The following is a 27,121-nucleotide window of genomic DNA, read 5'->3' on the forward strand; positions in this document are numbered from 1 at the left end:
TTCCTGTCTACTGTTTCTTCCTGCAAATGTTGCTACCCCTGCGTTATATGTGTTTCTCAGACGGTAGTTTCATCCTACATGAAAAATAGAAGTTAAAAAACAAATTTCTTCTTAAAAAACACACACCTGTTTTCTCTAGCTTTTATTTGCAAATATAAAGCCTGGCATTAATCTGAGAAGATTTTATGTTGCAGATCATGTGCACACGGATACAGACTCAGCAGTATGTTAAATAGGCTTGTCAGTCTCCTGCTAACTGATAGGGATGTGCACGAAACAGTTTGGTGGCCGCTTATGGAAGCATCAAACTGGCTTGGATACCCTCATCCAAACTGGTTCGGTAGGGAGGGGAGCAGTTCCCTTAAAAGGCAGGTAAGCAGGTCCTTACTTGCTCCTGAGCTGCCCCACCGCTTTTCCGGCTGCAGCGCTCACTCTACAAAAGGCTGCACGCAGCTGTGGCCACTACTCACTACAATTGGCGCATGGTGTCGGCACACTGCATCAGCCATGTGTGTGCCAATGCTGCGTGAAGGCTGCAGGGAGCACAGGAGCATGCAGCCTTTGGTAGAGCAAGTGCTGTGCCTGGAAATGCAGTGGGGTGGCACAGAAGCAGGTAAGGACCTGCTTACCTGCTTTTTAAGGGAACCACTCCCCGCCCCGCCCACGGCTGCCCAAGCCCATTTGTCCTTATCCCTACTAACTGAGCAAGGAGGCACGATTTTAAAGTGGTGATTCTATTTATTGAACAGGGGGAAAGCAACTGGCCCTAACCAGCCCCAGCACAGCATCCCTCCAGTGGCTGTTACTGGTGTCTTATATTTCTTTTTAGATTGTGAGCCCTTTGGTGACAGGGAACCATCTTTATTTTTATTTCTCTAGGTAAACCATTTTGGAGACTTTTGTTGAAAAGCAGAATATAAATATTTATTGTCATTGTCGCCGCCAGTCCTCCAGGAATTGGCCTGGAGTCTTGAGGAATGGGCACCAATCTCCAAGTGACTCTTGTAAGTATTTGGGAGATTTTAATGGCTTTATCTTGTGAAAAAATATTGGGGGGGGGGATATCAGGGTGGGTGAGAACTGCAGGAATTGGTCACCCTAGAATTAAACTGAAGTAAAATTCTTATTCCCCACCCTCTAAGGTATTTTGGAGAATTGGCAAGATGGGATAAAACATTTCAAAGCCAGAACCCAATTCCATTGGCCAGCGTGGTGTAGTGGTTCGAGTGCTGGACTAGGATCGGGGAGACCCGAGTTCAAATCCCCATTCAGCCATGATACTAGCTGGGTGACTCTGGGCCAGTCATGTATCTCTCAGCCTAACCTACATCACAGGGTTGTTGTGAGGAGAAACCTAAGTATATAGTACACCGCTCTGGGTTCCTTGGAGGAAGAGCGGAATATAAAATGTAAAATATAGTAATAATAGAAGAACTAGAGTTACATAAACAGTACGTGGATTCAATCCATTAAATTTGATCGTGGTATATCTTGTGGGAATCTGAGAGCAAAAAGGTAACAACGTTAAAATTGCCAATGGACCATAATTAGGCAAGGCCAGTCTTCCATGTTGGTTCAAGATGGTGGCTATTTAAAAGTATAGGCAACACTCCTTTGTAACTCAAATGCAAACCAAAATGCAAACCAAATGCAAACAGTCAAATGCAAACCAAATTCACAGCACGTTTGGGGGAGGGGCTGGGTAAGTATCACTATATTAAAAGAAATGGAAAGTAGACTTCATTAGTTCTAAACAGAACTCCATGTTTAACTTAAAATGTTAGTAATTATACATTATTTTTGCTTAAAACAATGGGATGACTTTCTATTTCACTGCTACAGAGGAAATGCCACACCCAGACCTAAGTCTAGTTTATTATATCTGATACCATTTTCTTGCATGCAGATTTTACACAGTCCAAATTAATTGATTGACTCCAGTTTTAGAAGGGTCTGTCAGGGATCAGAATTATTCTGAGCTGTGTTTTCCACAAGGCCTATGAATCATTTATATTAATGTGGGCAGAAGAAGCAAAAGACAGAAAGCATTGTGAATAGAGGGATGAAGGTTTCTGAATTATTTTACTGAGAACTTGTTCAAAATGTGCCTTTGAAACTACATGTTGCTTATGACAAAACCACTTGGTAAGGTTTTTGATGATAACAAGAAGTATGAAATTGAATATTTTGCTGATTATAATGATTTGGCCCCTATGGTGTTGGCTGTTATTAGCTCCCCAGTAATACCACAGGAATGTGAATAGAGCTTTTGAAGTTCATGAGTAATATTTGCAAGGCTGAACCCTTTGACAAATCACTTTTCTTGATTTGTTTCCTGTGGAGACATTTTGTTGGTCTTGAGGCCATTTTATTGAGTTTGCCCGTATGAAAATATTTGCAAGAAAGCTTACAAAAATTGGAAAACAGTACACCATACTGAGTTGAAATTAGCAAAGGTGATGCATATGAAATTGTGTTTGAATATTTGCTTCACTTGAAGGTCTGAAGTTCTGGACTTGCATATTTTTTATGTTAATATGACTCAATAATTGGGATAGCAACGGAGAGATCCATCTTTTTGACTGATTGCCATTTAGCTCCTTTTCTTTCAGAATTCTCTCTCTCTCTCTATTTGATGCAAGTCCACCTGGCCACAGCAGAAGGAGAGGTGACACAACAAAGCCTACTTCTTATTGGCTCAACTGGAACCACTTGCTATTTGGCTCCTCCTCTCTCAAAACTGTCTCCTCAGTGGCCATTCCACCTGGTCATAATATTACTTGAAAGTCTTACTACCTGAATTGGTTTGTTTTCCTGTTCTTTCCCCATCCCTTTCCCTTTGTATGATTTCTTATTAGATTGTGGACAGGGCTTGTGTCATTTAAATCTTTGTACAGCATCTAGACAATGTTTGGGATAACAATAGTAATAATGTATTTGTGGGCCAGTTCACACAATATCAAATCTCAAAATTCTGAAATAAATTTGTTGGGCCACACATACATCCATATAATTCTTGGCTGATGTTCTTCCACATTGTCATGAAATTGTCATGATTCCCTGTTACAACACTGAAGAAATAGAAAAATGTTATATGATTTAATTGTTAGCTGACATGAAAATTGCTTATTGTGACATAAAGATGTGATAAAGATATTTCAAATATTGTTTTAAAAAGAGTTTGCTTTTAATTTTTTTAAATGATAATTTTATTTAAATAATTTTTTAAAAAAATTTAAAATTGAGCTTTCTGCTCAAAAGTTAATCACCAGTTCATGTTAGAGGATTCTGTACTCTACAAAATTCAGTCTGTGATCTCAATGTATATCCTATTCATCAAATGGGTTTTGTGGTATGAGAGAGCTCTGGATACAGATGCTAAGAGAGCTGTAGAAGAATGCTTGTGAAATCTCACCACAATCATATTAATACAATGAAGTTAAAGCCTGCAAATATTCTGATTATATACACTGAAATAACTGAATATAGTCCTGGTTGCAGCTCCATAAGGATCAGAGAGAAGGCCATAAATTGACAGAGGCAGTTTGGTCTATAAATAATGTATGCATCATGAACCAGTATGCATCCTGATTCAGATTCCAGTTCAAGCTTTTTTGAGGAAAAACATTGTAGTTGGGACTTCATAGGCGTCATAGCATATGAGTACATTTCATGGGCGTCATAGTATATGAGTACATTTTGATCTTTCAGCACTGCTGGTTTACATGTAAATCCTCATCAGAGGAAGCTGTTATCAGAGGAAGGGGTAAAGGTTCATATGAAAATTTTAACAAACACACATAAAGACTATTTTCTCTTAAGAACCCCAAGTAACACCTGTGATTACCCAGATAGGTCACAGTTCTTACAGAATAAAAGGTTCTGTTGGTTTCATAATGGTTTCACAGTTGTATTTGCCCACAGGCAGAGTCTAAATTAGTTGTTAGCGTCCAGTAATGGGATATAGGAATCATGATGGATTGTTCCCTGAAACCATAAGCTCAATGTATGTGAGCAGTTAGAAAGGCAACAATGTTGAGAAAAATAATGCAGAAGGTATCATCATACCCATCTCTTCATACCCTTAATGAGCAGCACAGCCATGCCTTAAGTTCATGAACAACGCATCTTTTTTTTAAAAGAACAGATATCTTAGAAACAAAAGAGGATACACACAAAATATCTGGAGTGCAGGAATCTGAAAACAGATGGCTAAGGGAAGAATATGACATCTTTACATAGAATCATGAATGTGGATAAATAGGGAACAGCTGTTTACTCTTTTGTGCAGAACTACAATTAGAGGATACCTAATGACTTTATTTTATAATTCTAGCTTTATGGCAAGGGGTAACTGACTATGTGTTACATGGGCACTGTTTGAAATCAAGGTCTTTTTTCATGTAGTATAACTTATTATGAATCATTTCTCTAGCAGTTTTATTACTCTCATACTATTCCCCATTTCCCTATATCTTGCTGAGTCCTGAGAATCGACTGAAGGCTTCAGATATAATTCCATCTCGGGGCTTCGCATCAGTTCCTGGAGATTGCCTAGAAATTCCATACAATTCACACAGAGTTCATGGAAGAAGATTAAAGTATGACTATGTATGTATAGAAAGCATTCTGTGTATAGAAAGTGACTATGTATAGAAAGCATTCAGTGTAGCTAGGCTTTGGGGCCTGAGTGCAGAAAACACAGGTTTAGGAGAGAAGAGCTGGTCTTGTGGTAGCAAGCATGACTTGTCCCCTTAGCTAAGCAGGGTCCAGCCTGGTTTACATTTGAATTGGAGACTAGAAGTGTGAGCACTCTAAGATATTCCTCTCAGGGGATGGAGCCACTCTGGGAAGAGCATCTAGGTTTCAAGTTCCCTCCCTGGTATCTCCAAGACAGGGCTGAGAGAGATTCTTGCCTGAAACCTTGGAGAAGCCTCTACTAGTCTGTGTAGACAATACTGAGCTAGATAGACCAATGGTCTGTCTATGTTCTTATGCAGCTTCCTATGTTCTTAAATTGAAGCTCCTCTATGAAGCTCACTCTTCTAAGATTGTAAGCCCTTTGGGGACAGGGAACTATCTTATCTCTATATAAATGGCTCTGAAACCTTTTCATTGAAAAGCATTATATAAATTGTAGTAGTTAGGGATGTGCACAGAACCATGGTAGGGTGATTCGAAGGTGGCGGGGGTGCTGCTTTAAGAGTGGGGGAGGGTGCACTCCCCCCCCCCGCCGCTGGTGTCCTTTGATAAGAAATCTGACCAGGGTGGCAGCGTACCTCCCTACCGCCTCGTTGCCCCCATTGGCTGGATATTGCCAGAAGTCCCCAACGCGCCTGCGTGTGCCGGCAGGGTGGTAGGCCAATGGGAGCAATGGGGTGGCAGGGAGGTATGGTGCAGCCCCAATCAGGTTTCTTAACATATGACAGTGGGGGGGGGGGAAGTGGCGGGAGGGGTAAGTGCACCCTTCCCCACTCTTAAAGTGGCACCCCCACAGCCTTCGAACCGTGCACATCCCTAGTAGTAGTAGTAGTTAGTAGTAGTAGCAGCAGCAGCAGCAACAACAGCATTAGTAGTTCCATGAAACCATAAAGCTCATGCTTCATGTGCAGTATATAATAATAATAATAATAATAATAATAATAATAATAATAATAATAATAATAAGTAGTAGTAGTAGTAGTAGTAGTAGTAGAAGCAGCAGCAGCAACAGTATGTGATCTTGGACAAATTGTTATTTCTCAGCCTTTTCTTTGGCACAAGGGTAGGATAAATATACCTGTATATCCAAGAAAAAAGAATAGTCATGTTTGTAAAGAGGGACAAGGCATACAAAGATACTGACCACATTCGCATATACATTATAACCGCAGTTAACCCTGATTGGGGTTAAAAATTGTAGGGGAAGAATGGCAGTTCAGTGCCCAGATAGCTGAGCAAAACCAGATTGGTGAGAAAGCAGCAAAGCAAGAGGTCTTGAGACAGTTCCTTAGTCTTGAGAAACTACAAGGATTTATTCAAAGACAAGGTTACAAACAAATGTGAAAAAGCCTGCAGCTTATTTCAGCTGTAGTTCATGGCTGAAGGGAGAAACCAAAATAAACAGCCTTCTCTGGAGAGACAAAAAGGAGACTAACACTGGAAAAATAAATAGGGGAGGAGTCCAGCACTTCTATCCATGATACTAACTACCACCCTCAGTAGTCACTATGAGACATTGCAGCTGAGAGCTGACGCTGCCAGGGTCCTAGCTCCAACAAAAATACTAACTCCAGTTAGCACCACAGATGTACAGCTAACCGCCATTAGCCTAACTGAAAGAAAGGGAAGCTCCTCCCTGCCACTCGGCCTCCTTGCTCGATTCCAGCCAGATCCGCAGCCAGACTGTGGACAAAGCATCACCATGTCAGCTGCTTGGCTGTGATTGGCTACAATCTCCACCTGGGCGTGCTGAGCAAAATTGTGCATTTCCAGAGTGTTCCACCTGCCCTCGGCAGGGGAAATGCATTGAAAGCCACTTAAATGCCCTGCAATGCCAACACTAGTTTTGCCAGACATGGCACTTCCACTCCCCAAGTGGCCCACACCCTGAAAGCACCACAAAAACTCAAATTCCCAGGGGGTTCAGGGGCCTGGGGGTATGCCTGGTCCATGCAGGCATTATCCCCACTTGCAGACTGTGAACTCATGATGTGAGCTGCCCACTTAACCACCCCCTGGTGGTTAATCCAAAGGGGTCCCTCTCTAGTGGGGGTCCTGACTATCTTTGTTGGGGGGGGAAATAACCCAAATTCCCTCTCCCCAAATCCCTCTGCAGCCTTGCATGTACCCCAGAGGACCCAATATGCCATAGCCTGGCCATGTGCACGGCTGTGGGGTGGGCCAATGGGGCAGTACTTTCACTCAAGTTTTAAAAGTCCTGGGTCTGGTCTGTTTGTTTGCCATTTGTAGATAAGCAGGCGAGGGGAATCACAAGGGCACTTTCCTCTGCTCCCCCAACCATGGAGCAGATGGGTTGACTGCAGGGGCTGCTGGTAACGTCACACCTGTGCATAGCTGTGAATGGCTAATCAGCAGACTGGTTTCTGAGGCATCTCGGCCACCATCCCTGGGAACAGGAAAGCAGTCTCCAGGATACCCTTGCCCACTTCTTCCCAACACACAACAACACAGCTCTACTTGGAGCACCAATGGCTTGACACTCTCATGAGCAGGTGTAATCTGTGTGGGCTTTGGTAACCATCTTAATCACAGAGGAAATATTGCTTCAAGAACAGGAGCGATTCTTAAACCACTGGCCCTGTTCAAGAATAAGCCAGGGCTGTAAACCCCGCCCCCTCAGGGAAAGGGCTGGGACCAACTTCCCACACTTTCTTTGTAAAAAAAATAGAGCAGATCCCCACCAAAACCTCTCCACACGCTCCCCTTGTGTGGACCTTTAAGCACCCAGAGGGCATCTAGATACCAACCTTTTCCCTTGCCCTGGTGCATGCCCAGTGTTGGTGGAGGACTGGACACCAGCACAGACCTACCCACTTATTCAAAAATCCAGGGTCCCAGTCCATCCTCCTGCCATATGCAGATCTGCAGGTGTGGGCATTAATGGGAGAGGGGAGCCTCCAATTTCTGGACACCACCAGAGAGCAGGGTGGCCATTCTGGGGTGCTGGAAAGGGTAAACCTGTGCACATGGATGTGCGGGCAGGCAGGGGGCATGGTATAGCAGAAGCTTGTCTGTGGTCCCCAAGTCTAGGAAGGTTTTCCCCAGTATAGCACTCCCCGTGGCTGTGAGCCAGAAACCATCCTCACTCTATTCAGAGCACCCATGGCTTGGAGAAGGGTATGGATTGCCTTGAATCAGTTCTGCTGTTTCTGGGCAATACTCTTCTCTCCTTTCCACTCTGATGGTCCATCTCATGAGCTGTCCAGGGGTATCCCCGTGGCCTGTCACTCTCATGCCTGGCCATGGAGCTCTGGGTTGGGTGGCTGGATCTGGATCTCAATTGACCCAAGACTGTCCTTAGTGACTGGCCCTGATAATGAACAAGCCTCTGGGGGCACAAACCCCCAAAGGGTAAGGGACCACCTCCCACTTCCTTAACCTTTCTGTGTGAAAAATAGAATTTGGGTGCTCCAGTTTCCATGCTTGGGGCTGCCTTTCAGACCCTGCCAATAGCATTCCCACACAAACCATTTGCTTGGATGGTGTGGGCAGTTGGCTGCAAAGTGGACCCTTCCACTCATTCAAAATTCCCAGGCTAGGGCCAGTGTTGCGGCATATGTAGATCAGCTGCTGCGGGGAAGCCCAGGTGAGGGGAGCTGGCATTTTCAGCAAGCCCTGCCAAGCTGCATGGGCACGGTGGGAGGAGAAATCCATGTAAAAGTGCTATGGGGCAACCTGACTACTTGTTAAGCTTTGAATTTGTTCAAAGTTTTGGTCATGAAAAGAACTGAATGGAGAGGTTAACTGTTCAAAAATAAAGTAAGATTTTATTAGAGGGTTTGAGGGTACAGAAAGAGAAAAATAATGGTTATTAATCAATAACGTATAAGTGATATAGACTAGTAATAAACCAACAAATTACAAAGACTAGGTTACAGCTCACACAAAATGAATTTTGCTTGAGTTGTTGAATTAGGTTCACTCAAGGCTGACAAGAGAGAAACAAACAGATTTTGATATTAGGAGAAATGAGAAGAAGGGAGAGTTTTAAAGATGGGGATATATACCAACTCACTCCTTCCAAGAGAAATGCGTTGAAACCTGCGGCAGGAAGGTAGGAGTAGGAGCTGGAGCAGGGGTTAGGAAAAGCCGGTATGGAGGTATAGGTCAAGGCAGGGCAAAATGCAAGTGCCGATGCCAAGACGTGGGGAAGAGAATGGCATTTCCAAGGCACGCAGATAGCACTGGTGACCCAGACACACTGATTGACAGTGTCTTCACCAATTATAGAAATATTCTTGCCTGAGGGCATGAAGCTAAACACACCTTGCAAAGGCAGACAATAGGGACAAAACACAGGATGACCCATTGTGCTATTCAAAAGTGAAGGGTGAACTTCTTGGGCAAAAGCGAGGGAAGGTCTGAAAAGACTTGTGTGGGAAGAGGCCAAATGGTCCTATCAAAGTTTATCTCTCGTGTCTGTCAGAATATCTGTGAGTAACTAAAGCAGACTTCCAGCACCTTGAACTAGTCCTTAACATGCTTGTTAGCAAGAGAAGATGACCTGTTGCTTTCTTATCTCTCCCCCCTGAGGAGGTGCTATCTTGACAATTCACTGGGCCAATGTAGGGAGAACTCTTGGCTTATTCTTTAAAGAATGGCTTTTGATGAAATCACATCTGCTTCAGCTTCCCACCTGTTGAGTAATAGGGGGTGATTGCACATGGGGAGACCCTCCTGCAGTCTTTGTGCTTTGAACTTGACCTAAGAGCTCCTTCTCCCAAGCTGCTTGCCAAAGTGACATGCCCTTTGAGTTAGCTATAGGCAAAACAAAGTGGAGATCTACAGGCTTGCAGTTCCAGATATAGAGGGGTGCTCCCCGCAAACTGGATCTTATGGTAACAGGACAGCGTGAGTGCTTTTAATCCTGCCGTCCTCCAGCCACTGAGACCAGGAAAGATGTTGCTGGGGTACCTTCTATGGGGCTTACAGGGACATAGTTTCCTGGCTGGGTGGCTGCAGCCCTCCAGTCCGCATGTGTGCCCCCATGGTCTGTCACTCTCATAAGAGAACAGTCCTGGTCTGTAATGGCAGGGCAATATCTAGATGTGACGCAGGAGAATCCTGTTTGCTGCCCTGCAGGGTTCTTCTCATGAGGAAGACTTAGGGAGCAAATATTCCCACCCATTTGCTGTGTGAAAAATAGAACTTCTGCGCCAGCTTCCCTCCTTGTGTCTTCCTCTCGGCTTCCCCCTCCCAGTGCCATGATGGGGTGCATTGCTTGTGCTTCCACTTGGGCTATTTGTGCTTGTGGGCATCCATGACTGTTGCTCCTGAGCGGCTGTGCAGCTTGACAGGCTGGCCAGTCCAGGTTGGGATGTGTCAGTGTCCCTGTAGCCTGGCAACTGACAGGAGGGGCATGGCTGATTTTTCAAGTGGCTGCCAGTGAGAAGTGCTAAAAGCATGGAGCAGCTAAAAGCATGGTGGGTCTGCGCCACCATCTCTATGACTGGGGTTTGGAAATGGGTGGTTAACCATGGTTAACCATGGCGCTGTCTGCACCAAAACTTAGAGAAAACTTCAGGTTCCAACTGGAGTTTGGAGGGGTCTCCCGACGGGGGTCTCCTCGTGTGTTGCTGCAGCGCAGAGCCGTGCCGCAGCAGCACACGAGTAACCAAACGGGGTTAGCAGAGAGCTAGCTTCGCTAACCTTGTTTAAGGGGAGGGGTACTTTAGGTGGTTTGCTGCCGGGAGCTACACAGCTCCTGTGTCAGCAGACGACCAGGAGAAATTAGACTAGGCTCCCTTAGCCCGATTTCTCCTGGTTGTGTGCATAGCTTCTTGGTTCTTAGTGGTTTGAGTCACAAGTAATGAGATCTATCTATTACTTTCTCCAGTGTAAGTGAATGGCTGTCATTCATCCTTAAATTAAAGTGATGCTCTTGGGTGCGGAGGAGCAAAAATCTGCCCACCATCCCTAATACTGATTGCCCGAGACACAATTAACTGTGGCTCGATGGGGAGGGAAGACATACCTCCTCCCCATTCCTGAAGTCAGCTCCAGATCTGTAGGGAAGGAACAATATTCTTCTCTTGCCATATTCCTTATCTCTGCCTAAGGACCTGGCCTCTGTTTTCAGTGTAAGGGTAAAGCAGGGTCAGCCCTAGGGTTTTTGGCACCCTAGGCAAAAATGACTTTGACACCTCCTCCCATTCAATTTAGAGAGGATATGCTGTACACCATCTCTGTTTGTGTGATCTAGGTGTGAGACATTAAGAACAAGGGATTAAGAAAGCTAAAGCAAGAACAGCCTTAATTAAATTACCAAGAGTTTGATTTTGGACATTATCACTGTTGGATTTGGTTCTTTTGGCGGGGGGGGGGGAGCTATAACAATTTCACCCCTTTTAACTTAGAAAGTAGTTTACTTTTCAGACATTTGATTGTAAAGAAATTTAAAAAGGTTCTATGCAGCTTGCTCTTGGAATGTTTAAAGGCAATGACCTTGGCCATAAATGGTTGTATATTTTATAGGTGCCCAAAACTAATTAATGAAGAAGCAAGGAGTATTGTGCCATTGACTTCTGTGAAATCCTTTATGAAATACTGTATTCGATAAACAACATAGATCTATATAATGATAGAATAAATTATGTTCTGTCTTGCAGACTCTCCAGTTGCAGTGTTAGGCAAACAGACAGCAGAAGTCCATCTCAGGCCATTTGCAGGGTCTGGGGAAGAGTCACTGTTGGGCCCTGCTCTTTCACTGCTGAGATCAGATCACCCCTGCCCCCGTATTTCAAGAGCTGACAGTCTTGAGACATGGCCAAGTCCTGCTTTGTAACATCATCCCCACCTCAGAAATGTCATGTATGGGGATGCATTTGACCTAACAATCCAAATCTAGAAGTTTCTGTTCAAGTAAAACATCCAATAAATTACCAGGGAAGCCAAGAGGTATTGATAAGACTAGTCACATTTCTCAAAGAGGTTATGCACAAAGAGGTTATGCACAGGTGGACCTATGGTGCCTACATAATGTCCATTCTAACCACCTTAATGCTGGTTAGGCACAGCAAACATAAAACCAGAAAAAGCTGCAAAATTCTATATGTGGTTCCTTGGCAACCAACTGCAGAAGCATCTCCTGTTGATTATCACTCTAGGAAAAAACTCATCCAGTTTGACTGGAGAGGGAAGTATGGAGGGTTCCAGTCCAATTTGACCCCCATCCTTACTTCTCCTTTACCTCTGACTAGGTAGAGCAAAGAGAAAGCCAGGCATTCATTTCCAGCACTGGCCTTTAGCCTATGGCCAGCCCACCCACTAGGAGGACCTAGGCAGTAGCTGGGTGTCTGCAGGTCACCCAGGACCCCCAACTACTGAGGGGCCCCCAGCCCCACCCTCCTTCTTTTCTTCATTATCTCCCTTACTCCAAGGGGCCACTGGGGAGAGGGGTGTACATCACCTAGCTACGCCCCTGCAGCCAGCCTGCCCACCAGAGGCCACTCTAGCTGGCCAGTCCATTGGGCTTTGCTCTCCTCCAGCCAGCCCACATGCCAGGCTCAACTCTTGCCCACATAACACAACATGGCTCTGGCCAACCCACTCACCTGGTTTGGGGCTGGAACATCTCAGCTGGAAAGTTGGCCCTGCCCCATATGGCCTTCCTGGGCCAGGTGGGCAAAGAAGCAGCATCCATGGGAACTCCACAGATGGGACTTGACTCCCAATATACCTGCTGCCATAGGTAATCAGAGTATGTGAGGTAATGTCTCTTGCCGAGGGTGGGGTGGATCAGAGAGAATTCAATGCAGCTACATCTCTCTGACTTCACAGGCTGCTTTTCAGAACAGAAAGCTTTGGGGCTTAGTTATGAGAAAGCATTGTGGAGATTTCTATGTGCCACTGGTCTTTATGAGCCGCTATAACTGAAGGCAGTAGTGACCAGTGAGGGCAATGCATGGGGGTGTGCGTGGCATGAGAGGCACCTTTAAAAATTAATCAGCATGTGCTTACCAGCATTTAGGCAGCAGCTGCAAGCTTCCTCAAGCAGCAGTGCTCTGCGCACAATCCTGTGTGGGGTGGGGTGGGGTGAGGGTTCCCGCCCTGCATCCCCTGGGGCGGCTGTGTAGCCCTAGCTTCTGCACATGTCTGGAGCATCTGCACACATGCAGAGACCAGGGCCATGCCACCACTCCACCGGTAAGTTGGGTGGAGCTCTGCCACCACACACGGGATTGCAGGTGAAGCACCGCTGCTTGAGGAAGCAGCTGCCAAAATACTGGTAAGCCCCTGCTGATTAATTTTTAAAGGTGCCTTTCACCGCCTGCCCCACAGCGCGGCCCTCACTGGCCATCACTGACTGAAGGAGATTAGTTGAAGACCAGTAGGTGATGGTTATAGGCCCTTTTCTTGGCCTTCCTATGCCATATTCCATTAATAGGAGGACAAAGGAGAACACACATAAGAAGCACTCTTGTCTTTTGTCCATGCTGGATGTACTGAATTACTTCACCTTAAGTTATGAGAAAGGAAACTTTGGGGGGGGGGGGAATCTGTTCACTCTCTACAATAATTTTATAGGACTCTATCATGTTCCCCTAAATCATCTTAATTTGAAACTACAAGGCCTTTAGCTTTATCTCACACAAAAGCTGCTTCAACCCCCTGGTCATTTAAATCACCGCCTCTCTGTGCTTCTTTCGTGCTTCTGACATACTATTTGAGATGGCAGGGGGATTGTGCACAGACAGTTCAACGAAATAATATTGGTTGTCATTTACTTTTGCTTTTCACATGTATGTCTGACAATGCAAGCCAACTTACAGAATTTTAAAATAGAAATGCTTCTCATTTACAGATGCTTCTCCGTTTGTGAAACCAACATGACTACCACTGATCTCTCGCTTAGTCTGTCCATAGATTAAGTTTAATGAAGGTAAAGTCAAATAGGCCCCCTGCATATTTAAGCAAGGTGTGGATGTGTTCCTTGTCCTGTTTTTATGTTTACATTTTTAAAAATCCTTAATTCCCCTTCCCGCTCCACTTATACGTAAGTGCTATTATACACAGTTATGTAAGCAGTTAATAGGCACAGGTGAATATAGGGACACCTAGTGGCTGTACTTCAGGGTGATGTCTCTTTGACAAGAATAAAAGGATCACCGTGAAAATAAAATAAATACAGATATCCACATTGTGTGTTAGGCCTGTGTGCATTCAGAAAATTCAGGATTAGGATTTGAATTTGATAATATTGGATTTGGAATTCAAATCAGAATTCTGACTAAAATTCAGATTTCCCCACAGTGGTCAATGTTTAGATTGGAAAAATCACCAGTTGGTCCTAGATCCTTGAAACTTGCCACACATGTGGAATAGGAGGTCAGGGACAGCTATAGTGAATTTGAAGAGAATCGGTGATTCACCTGGGTTTTGGTGAATGTTTGAAATTTTTATTAAAATGGCTAAAAATGGTGAGATCTGGCTTGTTTACCAAAAAAAAAAAAAAAAAGCTGTCTGAAACAGAAGATCCCCATTGGACCATCATCCCAACAGCATCTGGAGGAATCTTCACTTTACAACTTCATCAAAAGGGGTAACAGCATGCCCATTTTGCCCTCCCCCCTTTATATCTGCTAAATGGATGGACCATACAGTTATGAAATCTGACACACATGAAGTCCACATTGGCAGAACTCTATTATTTTTTTTCCCCAAGGCTATGAGTAACTCCTCTGATTTGAGGGAGATTTCTTTTTCTTTCTTTCTTTCTTTTTCTTTTTTCTTTTTTTTTTTTTGAGGGGGAACCACAAATAGAAAAAGGGGCTAAAACTGTCCAGAACTTTACAAAATGTTTTGGATCTTAAGCCCTCCCTAGGACCATCATTCCACCCCCATGTAGAAGGAAAAGGACATTCCTTTGATTTTATATTAATTTTTGTCTTCCCCATTGCAGAAGCATACAATCAGTAAAACTGAACGTACTTTAAATGTTTCTGTTTTTGTGGCTAGAAATAATTTATCACTTTCCCTTCTAGCCATTAAAGCATTAAAAGTAGGGATGTGCAAAACATTTCAACATTGAAATGTTTCTGTTGGAATCTGGCTGCTTTCAGTTCCTTCAGCTCAAAACAACACCCTTTAAATAAAAGGCCTGTTTTGAGCTCGGAAACAAACAATCCTGCTTCGAGTTGAAATGTTTCAACATTCTGAGTGCTGTATTAGAGGCCTGTTTTTCTTTTGCTGATTTTTTTTATGGCAATGGCTTCCAATTGGCTCGTGATCTCCTTGCTTCTTGGTTGGCTTGTTACCATACAAATCAAGTATTGTCATGGGCAATTGTGCCCTCATTGGCAGGGGAAGGGAGGAGGGAGGGAGAGCCCAAAGGAGGAAGTTGTCTAGAGCTTATGGCTATGCTTGCTGCTAAGGGTACTGCTGTGGCAGCTGTTGCAATGCTAGGAAGTAAGGAGGTATAATTGTGTGTGAGAGAGCAACTTGTGCCAATGATGTTACTGCAGCACAGGCAATGTGGCTGGCAGTGGATTCTGGGTCAGTGAGTCTTTTTTGGCCATTTTTGGACTGTGTTTGAAATGTGTGTTCTATGTTGGGAGGGACAGATTCCCTTTTACTGTATGCTTCTGCAGTATTTTTCAAGGCGGGGTTGCAAAATGCATTGCAAATTTTAATGCAAAACTTGACCCCTGCTAACTGAGCAAAGAGACATCTTTTAAAAGTGTTGATTATCTTATATTTAGCAGGGGGAGAGCAACTGGCTGTATCCAACCCCAGCATAGCATCCCTCCAGTGGCTGTTGCTGGTATCTGCCTGATTTTTTTTTTTAAATTAATTATTTTTATTTATTTCTTTATTTCTTTATTTTTAGGTTGTGTGCCCTTTCGGGACAGAGTACTATCATACTTATTTACTTTATTTTTCTATGTGAACTGCTTTAAGAACTTTGGTTGAAGAACGGTTTATAAATATTAATAGTAGCCCTTAATGGCTTGGGTCCAGGCTATTTAAGAGAGTGCCTCCTTTATCATAAATCTTGTTGCCTGGTACAGTCTTCTGGAGAGGTCTGGTTACGGTTGCCACCGGCTCGTTTGCTGGCAACCCAGGACCGAACTTTCTCTGTGGCTGCCCCACGGCTTTGAAATATGTTCCCTGCTGAAATAAGAGCATCTCCTTTTCTGTTTGTTTTCAAGAAGACCCTCAAGATTCTCCTGTTTATGCAGGCTTTTAATTAGAGTTCATTTTAATAATTTAAAAAACTTGTTTTTTATTTTTTAAATTGTCATATATTTTAATTTATGACTTTTAAATATTTTAAATTTTGTACACCGCCTAGAGATGTAAATACCAGGTGGTATAAAAATACGAGAGAGAGAGAGAGAGAGAGCGCGAGAGAGCGCATGCACTCTATGAGAGCAGCTTGTTCCGTCTATAGGGAACAATGGGGAAACTTGAAATGCCCCATTGTTCCCCATGGCTAGTTCTTAGGGACGTTAGAGTAGGTTGCATGGTATGGCATGATGGCTGATACCTACCACCCATCCCACAAAAAATGGGCAAGCTGGAGATATTTTTTTACAATTTTTTAACCTTTCTCCCAAACCCCCATAGGATCATATGGGGGGGGGAGGTTTAAGATTTGTTTAAAATTGCCCACTTGCCCATTTCTTTTGTGGGTTTGTAGCAGTGTAGGTAGTAGCACCCATGATGGGTAGTAGTACCCATGATGGGTAGCAGTACCCATCATGCCCTACCACACAACCCACTTAGATGCCCCTACCCATGGGGAACAATGGGGTGTTTTGAGTTTCCCCATTATTCACTATGGCCAAAACACTCAAAACCTTTGGAGGTTTGTTCCATTTAAAGAAACGGTTTGACCTCTGTTTTGATAATGTTTTGGGCATCTGCATTTTGTTTCTAGCTTGAAGCAAAATGCAAAATCCCTTTCTTGCATATCCCTAATTAAAAGGTGTTAAGTCCTTTTAATCCCTTCTAAAGGTCTGCTTGTTCTTGCAATAAGGAAGGAAAATAATAATATAAAATCAAAGAGCCCTGACCTCCTTACCCATGTGTGTAGCATTCCTCATGTGTGCGGTGTGTTTCAAGGCTCTAGGACCAACTGGTGATTTTTAGTGGATTTTTTTTAATTTCCCCATTGACCACTATGAGGGAAAGTCCTGTTTCATTTTGCTAATTCTGAAACTCCAAAGTATTTCCAAAGTTAATTTTGATTTTTTTTGTAATTGATTCCAACTTTACTGATCTGATTTTCAAAAAACAAATCTGATTCAGATTTTACCAATTTGTCGATTTGGGACAATTTTGGATAAAAATATGAATTTTTGAATCTGAATTTGCACAGGCCTACTGTGTGTTTCAACTGACAGCCTTCATTAAGCCATAGATATTCCATGTAGAGTAGATTGGTGTCATCAACAATTTCAAAACTAGCACTACAAATTATGTTTAGAGCAGTAACATCACCATGCATTGAATTTGTATAACTTCTGTTTCTTGTTCTTCCTTAGAAAGTTCACAGTTTCTTACAGAGAGGGCTCCTTCCTGGCACTGACTGGAGACCTCCTTAATTTGAACAACACAACCAGATCATGCCCTCAGACTATTCTCTGCACACCAGAGTTGTTATCACCTGCTTTTGTTGAGTCAAGTTGAGTGAAGTCAATTTATTGTTTACCAAAAGGTCACTACAACATGAAATGTCAAGCAAGAGGGATGAATAAAAGGGAAGGCCTAATTCAAATGCACATGTTTACCAGAAGCATACAGAGAAACTTTTCCCTTAATGTCTGAGCAGCCACAGCAAATTTTGCAATTCTTTAATGTGATCCCCCACCCCCTGATATGACAGAAGAAAAATAATCTTTACAACATCTTTGAAACTGGCTGGCTAAGTCCCCAAGTGCATTTGCCCCTAAATGCACTGTAAATAGTACAGCAACATACATAATAATCAGTTTCAATTTATGGGTCTACCTGCTCTGGTTTGTTCACCTGTAGTCCTACGTACATGTACCTGGCGTTAAATTTCTCTGAACTCAATGGGACGTATTTCTGAGTAGACATGACTGCATATGTATGATTAATAATATTGCCTAACATAATGCGCAACATCACAAATAACATCAATAACAACATAATGGCTAACATGATGCCTAGCATTATGGCTTTGACATGCTGTGTCCAAGGGTTTTTGTAGACTTCAAAGGCAGCTATGACGCTGTTCAGAAGCAGCAGTTGTAGAAGCAGCATTTCTGCAAGTTTCCCTATTTGCACCAATGAAGAAACCTGAGGAAATGCTGCTTCCACAACTGCGGTTTCTGAACATTGTTGAGGCTGCCTTAGTATCAATCAGTCAATCAATCAGTTTACAGTGGTCCCTCGACTTACGTAATTAATCCGTTCCGAACGCACGTTCGGAGGTCGAAATTTTCGTAAGTTGAAGAGCGCACCACGGAAGTCTGGAAACATTCGTAAGTCGAGGAAACCGCATCTAAAAATTCGTAGGTCGAGTAAGCTGAATCTAAACCGGCAACTACTTCCGGTCTTTTTTGTCGCTCGTAACTCGAAAACATCGGATGTCGAGTAGTTCGTAGGCCGAGGGACCACTGTATTTGTTTAGCTGTAGCCATAACAAACCCCTGCTAACTTGACAAAGAGGCACCTTTAACGCGTTGATTCTCTTTATTTAGCAGGGAGAGAGTAACTGGCCCTATCCACCCTCAGCACAGTACCTCCAGTGACTGTTGCTGGTGTCTGTCTTTTGTTTCTTTTAGATTGTGAGCCCTTTGGAGACAAGGATCGATCTTATTTATTTATTATTTCTCTGTGTAAACCGCCCTGAGCCATTTTTGGAAGTGTGGTATAGAAATTGAATAAATTAATAATAGTAGTAATAATAATAAATAAAACAAAATGTCCCAAAAATGGATAGTTAAAACAATATAACAAAATCACAGGGCAGACAAAATACAAATAATTCAGGACACATTTATATTGGCTTATCACATACCTTGATGGAAGATACATTAAAAAAACTGGCTACTTTACTTGTAACAGGGCTTGATGTCAGCCAATAAAAAGTTTGCATAAAACCCCAAAGACCTCCCAGGATGGCTGCCTTTGTAGTCCGCAGCAGCCCCAGGGCACAATATTATAGAGTCATAATGTGTGCATCATGTTAGCTATTATGTTGCTGTTGATATTTTATGTGATTTGTATCCTGCTTTTCTGTTTCCACATCGGAAGCAGCATGCAATATCACACAACTACATTATTTTGCTTGTTCCATTGGCAAAAAGTGAGAACTCTTTAAACACAAATATAACAATATCTAATCCAACAAATACATTGCATTCTGATGTGAACAGCTTCTTACTTGTGAGGAAGTCCAGTTGTCGTCAAATATATGACTCAAAACAGAGTGACTGAGGATAAGGTTTAGGGGTTATACATTTCAGCCTTAAGAAAACTAGTGTAGGTTAGAGCTAACAAACTGAGCTGTCAACCAAAAAGTTCCCCTCTCACCTCACTAAGTGGCCTGAGGCAAGTCATCCTTTCTCAGACTGCCACCCACCTACCATCTGGAGATAAAAATACTGATACACCTTACAAGGAAGTTGTAAGGATTGTGAGATGATGCCTGAAGTACTCTGAATACTCTAAAACTCCAAGCCTCTTTCTGTAGGGAGTACAGAATTATTGCTAAGGCATGTTCTGGGTGAGTGAGGGTTTTTTTATGTTGTGTTTAATATGGCAAATCTGGAGAGTGAGTTTTTTTTAACATGTTTAATAGGAAGAATGACACATTTATTCTTTATAGGTTTTGCCTATGGGTATTCAGAACAACTCCTGTAGCTGATACTAAGAAGGATACTTGATGGATTGTCTTGAGATTCTGAGCATTCTTATTTCCAAGAATTGCTTTTGGTCTGTGTATGTATGTATATATGTATGTATGTATGCATACAAACGCATCTCTCTGTGTTTCATATGTTATATGTATTATAATGTCTATTATAGTGGCTGTTTTATCATCAGGTTTTTTAATCAGAATTATGTCAGTCTATTGCAACGTATTGCTTTATCTATTATACTATAATAGGTTTAGTCCAGTATGCGATATAATCATTATTCTCAAAAACTGGGTCAGGATATTTATTTGTAACAAGAGGGCAGTTCTCAACTAATTAGTTGGTATTGCATACCCAATTGGTAGTGAATGACTTTTGCAATCTAACTGTATTTGGCAAGATATTCTTATATTGGATAAGCCAGGGCAGCCAGTTTTTTTATTGTTTTTAATTTAGATTTAAATTTGATCAGATATCCGTATCTTTTATCTTCATTATATAGTTATTGGTAGCAATTTGACTGGTTAGAATCGCTGTGATAAAACCTTCATTTTTGCTTTAGGTTATATTGCTTTAGGTTGATCTCCTTTTAGTCATTACATAGGTGAGACTACATCCACATTTCTGCTTTTAAGACTTTCTGGTTTTCTATGAATTGCTTTGAAATTCCATGTTTCAGTTCTTTTCTTTTATTGTCATTGACGCTGGCTGTAATGATGTGTCACTGAGGTTCAGAAATTTTTATTCCCTTGACCACCACTTTGAGAATCAGACAAATAGATATCTTGAAGTAGTTTATGGGCTGGTTCCTGAGGTGCACCTAGGTAATTTTGGAGCCTGGACCTAAAGGCCTTTGGAGGCCCTCCCTCCCCTGCAAATTAAGAATAATTATGCTCCACTGGGTGACCAAACCACCCAGGACAGACTAAAGAGGATTTGGAGACCCCCTGCGGTTGTGGAGGCCCTGGACTTTGGCCCCAAAGTCCAAGGGTAAGAGCACCTCTGGCTCGTTCAGATGACTTTTTAGTTGTGAACACAGCCTTAGAAATTCCTGATCCCACATATACTCTCCCTTCCTTATCTCTTCTGCTCCTATGCCAGAGGGATTGTGCTTAAAACAAACCAACAAACCACGGCTCTGATTGATCAACTGTTGTTGTTCAACTGTAATTTACAGGCCATAATTCTACCAGGATGTGAAAGCAGAGTTGAATCTTGAATTTTCACATCTTGGTTTCATCATTTTAAACAACAGTTTTAGGTTCATCCAAGCTTTTAAGACTGAATCCCAGCTGAACAAACCATGGTTTCTTAGGCCAGCTGAACTGGAGAGTGCATGTATATGTACTGTACCTCCATCACTCTCTGCAAACCCAGTTTTTTTAATCGTGAATTGCCGCGGTGCGGCTGCATGCCACAGCAACTCATGAGGAGACCCCTGACTGGGATGCTGAAAAGCAGCCTCCCGGCTCAGGGGTCTCTCCAGCATGCCCTGAATGCTCACATAGGGCATGCTGGAGCTTCCGGGGGACGTGCAGCCCCTGATCCCCCCAGCCCCTGCCGGCTCCGTGACGGAGCTGGAAGTCATGTGGGCAGCCAATCCGCCTGCCCAGGGCTGCCGCCCTGCTCATCTGCGGGGAGAGTGGGCTAAGCCTGCTCTCTCCACTAACCCCCAAGTGGCGAATCTCAATGATTGTGAGACTTGCCTCAGAGGCTATTCTCACGATGGGGAAAAACTGGGCTGGGCTCCTGGGCTACTCCCACTTTGCCTGCACAAGCCCTGCAGGCTTTCAACAGTGCTCATGTGGATAGCCTCTCAGTGTAGCAAATGAGAGTTGCCCACTTGTTTCAACATTAAACATTCCAGGGCCATGGTTTGCACTGAAGTCATGAAAATACCTGTCCCACTTGCCCAGTATATAGTCCCTCAGATGCTCTGTTGGCATCTGAGGCCCTGCTTTGTGTGCTCCTTTGGACTGAGGTTTGCTGGAGCAGGACTTTTTAATGGTGGTGTCAGCTTTCTGGAATGTTCTCCCCTTATGGAATGTCCTACGGCCTGAAACTCTCATTCGTAAGGCACCAAGTCAAAATATGGCTCTGTAGGAAGCACTTTGGGCTTGCCTGATTTGGGGTTACTGGTCTCCTGTGGAGTTTTGTAAGCCACTTGGCTTAATTTTATAAAAGTGGGATAGCAATAATAATGGCAAAACAACTGTGTCTCGGCTGTACAATTTCAGATTGCAGATGGTTGATCTATACATGATTGAAGCCTTCTATATACAATGAATTCCTTCTATAAATAAAGCTAAATGTCATGGGAAAGAAAGGACTAGGAAAAGTTTCCCTGACACCTAGCTTTCTATGTGGAAAGATGGAGAAGATATGGAGGAGTTTTCAGTCATAAGTGCTCCACCTGCAGTCTGAAATAGTACATCCCAGATGCAAGTTTACCACTTTAATGAGAACTAGGCCTACATAAGAAGAAGCCACCTTTGTGTGGTCCTCACTGTGTATACCTTGATCAATAAGGTACTATAAAACTATTTCTGGGGGGAAAATAAAAGACTTTTTTTTCTGGGGGGAAAAGAAAAGAAAAGAAAATGCAGATTAATATAAGAATTGCCTTACTAAATCAGATCAAGGTCCATCCAGTTCAGCAACCAGGAGCCACCAGCCTAGTAACTTCTCCAATAACAGAGCATGGTCAAAGGGCACACAATATATCCACCTTGCTGAAGCTAAGCAGGTCTTCGTGTTGTCAATGCCTGGATGGGAGACCCATGTACACTGCCTCTGGGGCTGGGGCCATAGCTCAGTGGCAGAGCATCTGCTTTACATGCAAAAGGATCCAGTCCCTGACATCTCCAGGGAGGGTTGGGAAAGACCTCTGCCTAAAATCTTGGAGAGCTACTGCCAGTCGTAAGAATATCACAGCCCTGCTGGATCAGGCCCAAGGCCTATCTAGTCTAATATCCTGTTTCACAGAGTCCACCAGTTGCCTCTGGGAAGTCCACAGGAAGTCTCTCTCCTGCAGTTGCTGCCCTGCAACTGGTATTTGGAGGCATTTTGCTTCTGAGGTGGAGGTTGCCTATAGACATCAGACTTGCAGCCACTGATAGACCTGTCCTCCGTACATTTGTCTAAGCCCCTTTTAAAGCCATCCAAGCTAGCGGCCATCTTCACATTCCCTGGCAGAGAATTCCATAGATTAATTATGTGCTGTGTGAAAAAAAGTACTTCTTTCTGACGGTCCTAAATTTCCTAGCCATCAATTTCATGGGGAGAACCGATTCTAGTGTTGTGAAAGCGGAAGAAAAATGTGTGGAAGCAAGGTGAGAGGAAAACCTGGGAAGCTTTTCCTCCTACCTTGTTCCGACACAATCACTTCTACCCAGGTTTTCCGCTTCCACACAACCAAAAATCAGGAGCACACACAGCTCCCCAAACCAGGTAGAACACAAATTTTGATTGTGTGAATGAACTCTCTGTGGGACCATTCACAAGACCTACCGGGCGGCTGGTGAAAGGTTTTGCAAACCTTGCCTTCCCACACAGATGATCATTTTTTGCTTGATGGGAGTGCAAAGTACACTCCCACACGACCCCCACTGCTCTATGCAGCGTGGCTGGGGCATGCTCTGAGACACTGCTCCATGCTCTCTGTGGCCCGGGCTTGTTGTCCCAGCCTCCAAGTATCCACAGTGCACCGCACACTAAGTGATCTCGGCAGCTGGTATATGAGTGCGTTTGCACCCTTAACCTCAGCTATGAGCCAGGCTTCGGTGCAGGGTTTGGTGACAAGGCACCGCGGGATCTGCCAGGATCCCGGAAGTTCTAAGACTGGGCTTGGCTGCTTATGAGAGCAGCCTCTAGGCCTTTCAAACAAACTTTGAGGCTTTTCACACAACTGAAACCTGGGTAGGACAAGTGCCCTACTCAGGTTTGGCAGCTGTGCCAATTTTCAGTTGTGTGGGTGCAAACGACTAGGTAGGAGAGGGAGAAGTGATTGTTTGTGGGGCAGGAGCTGGGTAGGACAGCCCAATCCTATCCAGCTTTCATATTTAGCATTTGACCAAGGGAGGAGGAAAAGCTGTCCAATCCAGCTCCTGTCTCGCACATAGTCACTTCTTCCTCATCCTACCTAGTTGTTTGCTCCCACACAGCCAAACATCGAGAGCACGCACAGTTCCCCGACCTGGGTAGGACACTTGTCCTACCCAGTTTTCTGTTGTGTGAACAGCGTATATTTTATTTAAATTACAACGTTTACAGAACTTTCTCTGTCTTCTCACTTTTCAAGCCAATGAGAAAGTAGGAGTTTCTCTTAGCTTGTGCTGGTTCTTCCCCAAAAGGATATCATAACGGTGTCTAGTGGTTCTTGTCATATTGCTATGATACTAGACCAGCCTACCCACTTGCCTACTCCCATCCTGCTTGCTCTATCGTCCTCCATCATGCACTCCTCCTCACAAAGCAAACAACCCAAGCCCTTGCATGCATGGAGTCTCTTGCCAGAAACAGCACATCTGCCCACTGGGCCTGGGTGCAGAAGGGAGGAGCAGAAGGCCTCAATTTCCCATGCCCTGGATGGTGTGCTCCATGTGGTAAGAGCCTCGGCACCCTGCTGTATATGGGTGGATAGGAGGATCATGCTCTACTTACCAGTCCTGAGATTTCATTGTGAGGCAGGCTATAAAATCAAATCAAATATCCCATACTTCACATTGTTAGCAGGCATACTTTCCTATACAGTTGCATAGGTTTTTCATGCTTCATTAATTAGGAAGGGCATTCTATCCTTGCCTCCTCCCACACTTAACAGTTAATTGCAGTCAGCTAAAATACTGACAATTGCAAGCAACAGAATAGCAGAGTTACAGTATTTGTACTATACACAGCTCATTCCCATTTGTACGTAATTGTTCTTCAGCACCATTTGTTACAGAATGTTGAATTTGTCAATTGAATTTTCCAGCAAAGTACTGGGTCCATGTGTAATTTATCCATTTGAGTTTGCTCCTGGCACTGACCCTAAGTAGCGTCTGTCCCTTTAAAGTCACTCAGAAGCTCTTTGCTTATGAACAATGTGAGTGTTCTCCATGTATACAGGATTCAAATTCTGTCGTATAAAAACCACCATTGTAAAGTTGCAGTTGTATGTATAGTCATCCTTCCCTCACTCTGTATATGCTACACATACATGAAAACATAGTTGTTGCCACAAGGGTTTTGTTTTTAAAGTGGTTGACATTGTTTTTCACTTGAACTGGAATGTTACTTCACAAAACTGGCAGTGAGGGCTAGTTGGTCTGCATACACATGACTTTGGTCCTAAGTTGTTTCAGGCTTTGTAGGTAACAGGTGACTTTTCAATCCAACTTTTCAAGTTCAGTAGACATTACTAGAGTAGTGGAGTGGTTAGAGTGATGGACTAGGACTGGGGAGACTCAGGTTCAAATCCCCATTCAGCCATGGAACTCACTGGGTGACTCTGGGTCAGTCGCTTAACTCTCAGCCTATTCTACCTTACAGGGTTGTTGTGAGGATAAAAATAACCATGTACTCTGGGCTCCTTCGAGGAAGAGTGGGATATAAATGTCAAAAATTAAAATTAATAACATATTCCTCCCCCCGCCTACAAATATACAACAGTTGTATACAAGAGTTGTTCCTGCTACATTTAGTCACCCGTTCTGCCTTGCTAGGCTCCACAGGTCACCTGTTTGATGCTAGTCTTGGACCTAGGTCTGTGCTCTGCCCCTACTTTCAGCCTGTTAACCTTACTGTTACTGAAATTTTCAATGATTCTAAAAATGGTATCCTGGCAAATTCCACCATTCAATGTGTCAATATTAAACTGTCCAGCATACAAGATATTTGCCTAGGAGAGCAAAATAACTTGAGTTTGCCTAAGTTATCTGACAGCACATGCCAGTCCCATGTGTGGGTATGTATATATTAACTTATAATATGAGATGAAAGGCGTCATATGTTTTATTCAATAGCAGCTGGTCAGTTTAATCCTATATCTATTTCTGAAAGAGCTGGAAATGTTATGATCCAAAACTGGCGCACCTGTGGGTGAGAAGGAAATACTGGTAGACTCAGGGTAACCCACCGTTCATTAGTTTCACAAAATCTGAAGGAAAAAACCCTAAGGGTGCCAACCCTGCCTCCTGCCCCACTGCTCCAGTGTAACTCAATGGAATGAAATGTTTGTGGATTCAGAGGGTACTTAACAGAGAACCAGGTGGGTGGAGCTCATGGAAATCTGTAGCAGGGAGGGAGAAGGAGGACTTGAACAAGAAGAGTGGGAAATTTCTCTGCCTGAAGAATACACCTTCAAGACAGTCACAACCCCTTCTGCTTCTGAGGGGGAAAAGGTGTCTCAAACGCTGTATTCTTCTCATCAGCCATTTCACAGCTTTGTGTTTCTGAGGGTAAAGGGGTTTGACACATTTAAGCTCTTGATGTGTGGGGTTAACCACGCCTGCCCCCCAGCATAGAAACAACTGTATGAGGTCATTCATACCGTCAAAAACTGTGTTCTCCCTGGGCTTGGGAGATGTGAGTACTCCCAATTTTTGGTTGTGTGGAAGCAAGGTAAGAGGAAAACCTTGGTAGAAGTGGCTTTGTGGAAGCAAGGTAGAAGAAAAACCTGCGTAGCTTTTCTTCCTAGTTTGCTTCCACACAATCACTTCTACCCAGATTTCCCTCCAACTTTGCTTCCATACAACCGAAAATTGGGAGTACACAGGTTTCCCAAACCCGGGGAGAACACAGTTTTTGATTGTGTGAATGACCTCTATGTGTTTGAACTGACTCTCCTGAGGAGTGAGAGGGAAGTTGTGCAATGAATCTGTTAATCTGCTGTTCACTGTATGTGTGCATGCACGCACACACACACACACACACACACACACACACACGTCTCACACAATAAACTAACAACATTCACCATTAGATATAACCTATTCCACGATCCCTTTCCCTCCCTACAACCTCAGCAAATATTGATGAAAACCTCAGCAAATACTGACCCATCAGCAACCATTAACTTTGAAACTCTAGGGCTGGATGTAAAGGAACTGGGACTGTGTACTACCCCCCCCCCGAAAATGGGGGGGGGTTGTATATGAAGTGAAATTTGTTAGACTCCTGTCTTCATTTCTAACTTTTGTTTTTTCCAGAAGCTCAGGTAACATACAAACACCAGATACTGCAACATTTTGTTGTGTGCCCGTACTTACTTTACTCTCTACTCTCTCTTCCCTCCCAGCACTCCCTCTTATAAAGCCTTCACTGCTTGTCTGTAGGATGTTTTGAGGACTCTGGCATGCCGTCACCATCATCTTCACAGGGAAACCTTAGAATATGTGCAAGAAATCCAGAAGCAAAGCCTTTCTGTGCATGCCTGGAGTAGATTGCAGAATCTATTCTAGATGCTATGCCTTCCACACAAACACCCCACACCCCACCGTGTTTTGGTGGAGCAGAATACATCTATTCAGCCCTCTGCTTCTCTTTTTTGAATAAATCCAATACGTTTCACTTTCTCCTTATTGACC

At 43.5% G+C, this 27,121-nt stretch overlaps 1 long non-coding RNA gene across 4 annotated transcripts; it reads left to right on the plus strand.

The window, feature by feature from the left end:
* The first annotated feature begins 1,665 nt into the window (after positions 1–1,665).
* On the plus strand, positions 1,666–27,109 carry LOC128350131 (uncharacterized). 4 transcript variants are annotated; one of them, XR_008319169.1, is made up of 6 exons: positions 1,666–4,611; positions 11,331–12,412; positions 13,526–13,603; positions 17,211–17,350; positions 19,523–19,639; positions 26,833–27,109. It is a non-coding gene; the product is annotated as an uncharacterized LOC128350131 (long non-coding RNA). The 4 variants fall into 4 exon arrangements; XR_008319170.1 differs by having other exon boundaries at positions 19,523–19,635; XR_008319167.1 differs by lacking the exon at positions 26,833–27,109 and having other exon boundaries at positions 19,523–20,991.
* Positions 27,110–27,121: the final 12 nt, after the last annotated feature.

This window comes from Hemicordylus capensis, chromosome 3, assembly GCF_027244095.1.
Source record: "Hemicordylus capensis ecotype Gifberg chromosome 3, rHemCap1.1.pri, whole genome shotgun sequence".
NCBI lineage: Eukaryota > Metazoa > Chordata > Lepidosauria > Squamata > Cordylidae > Hemicordylus > Hemicordylus capensis.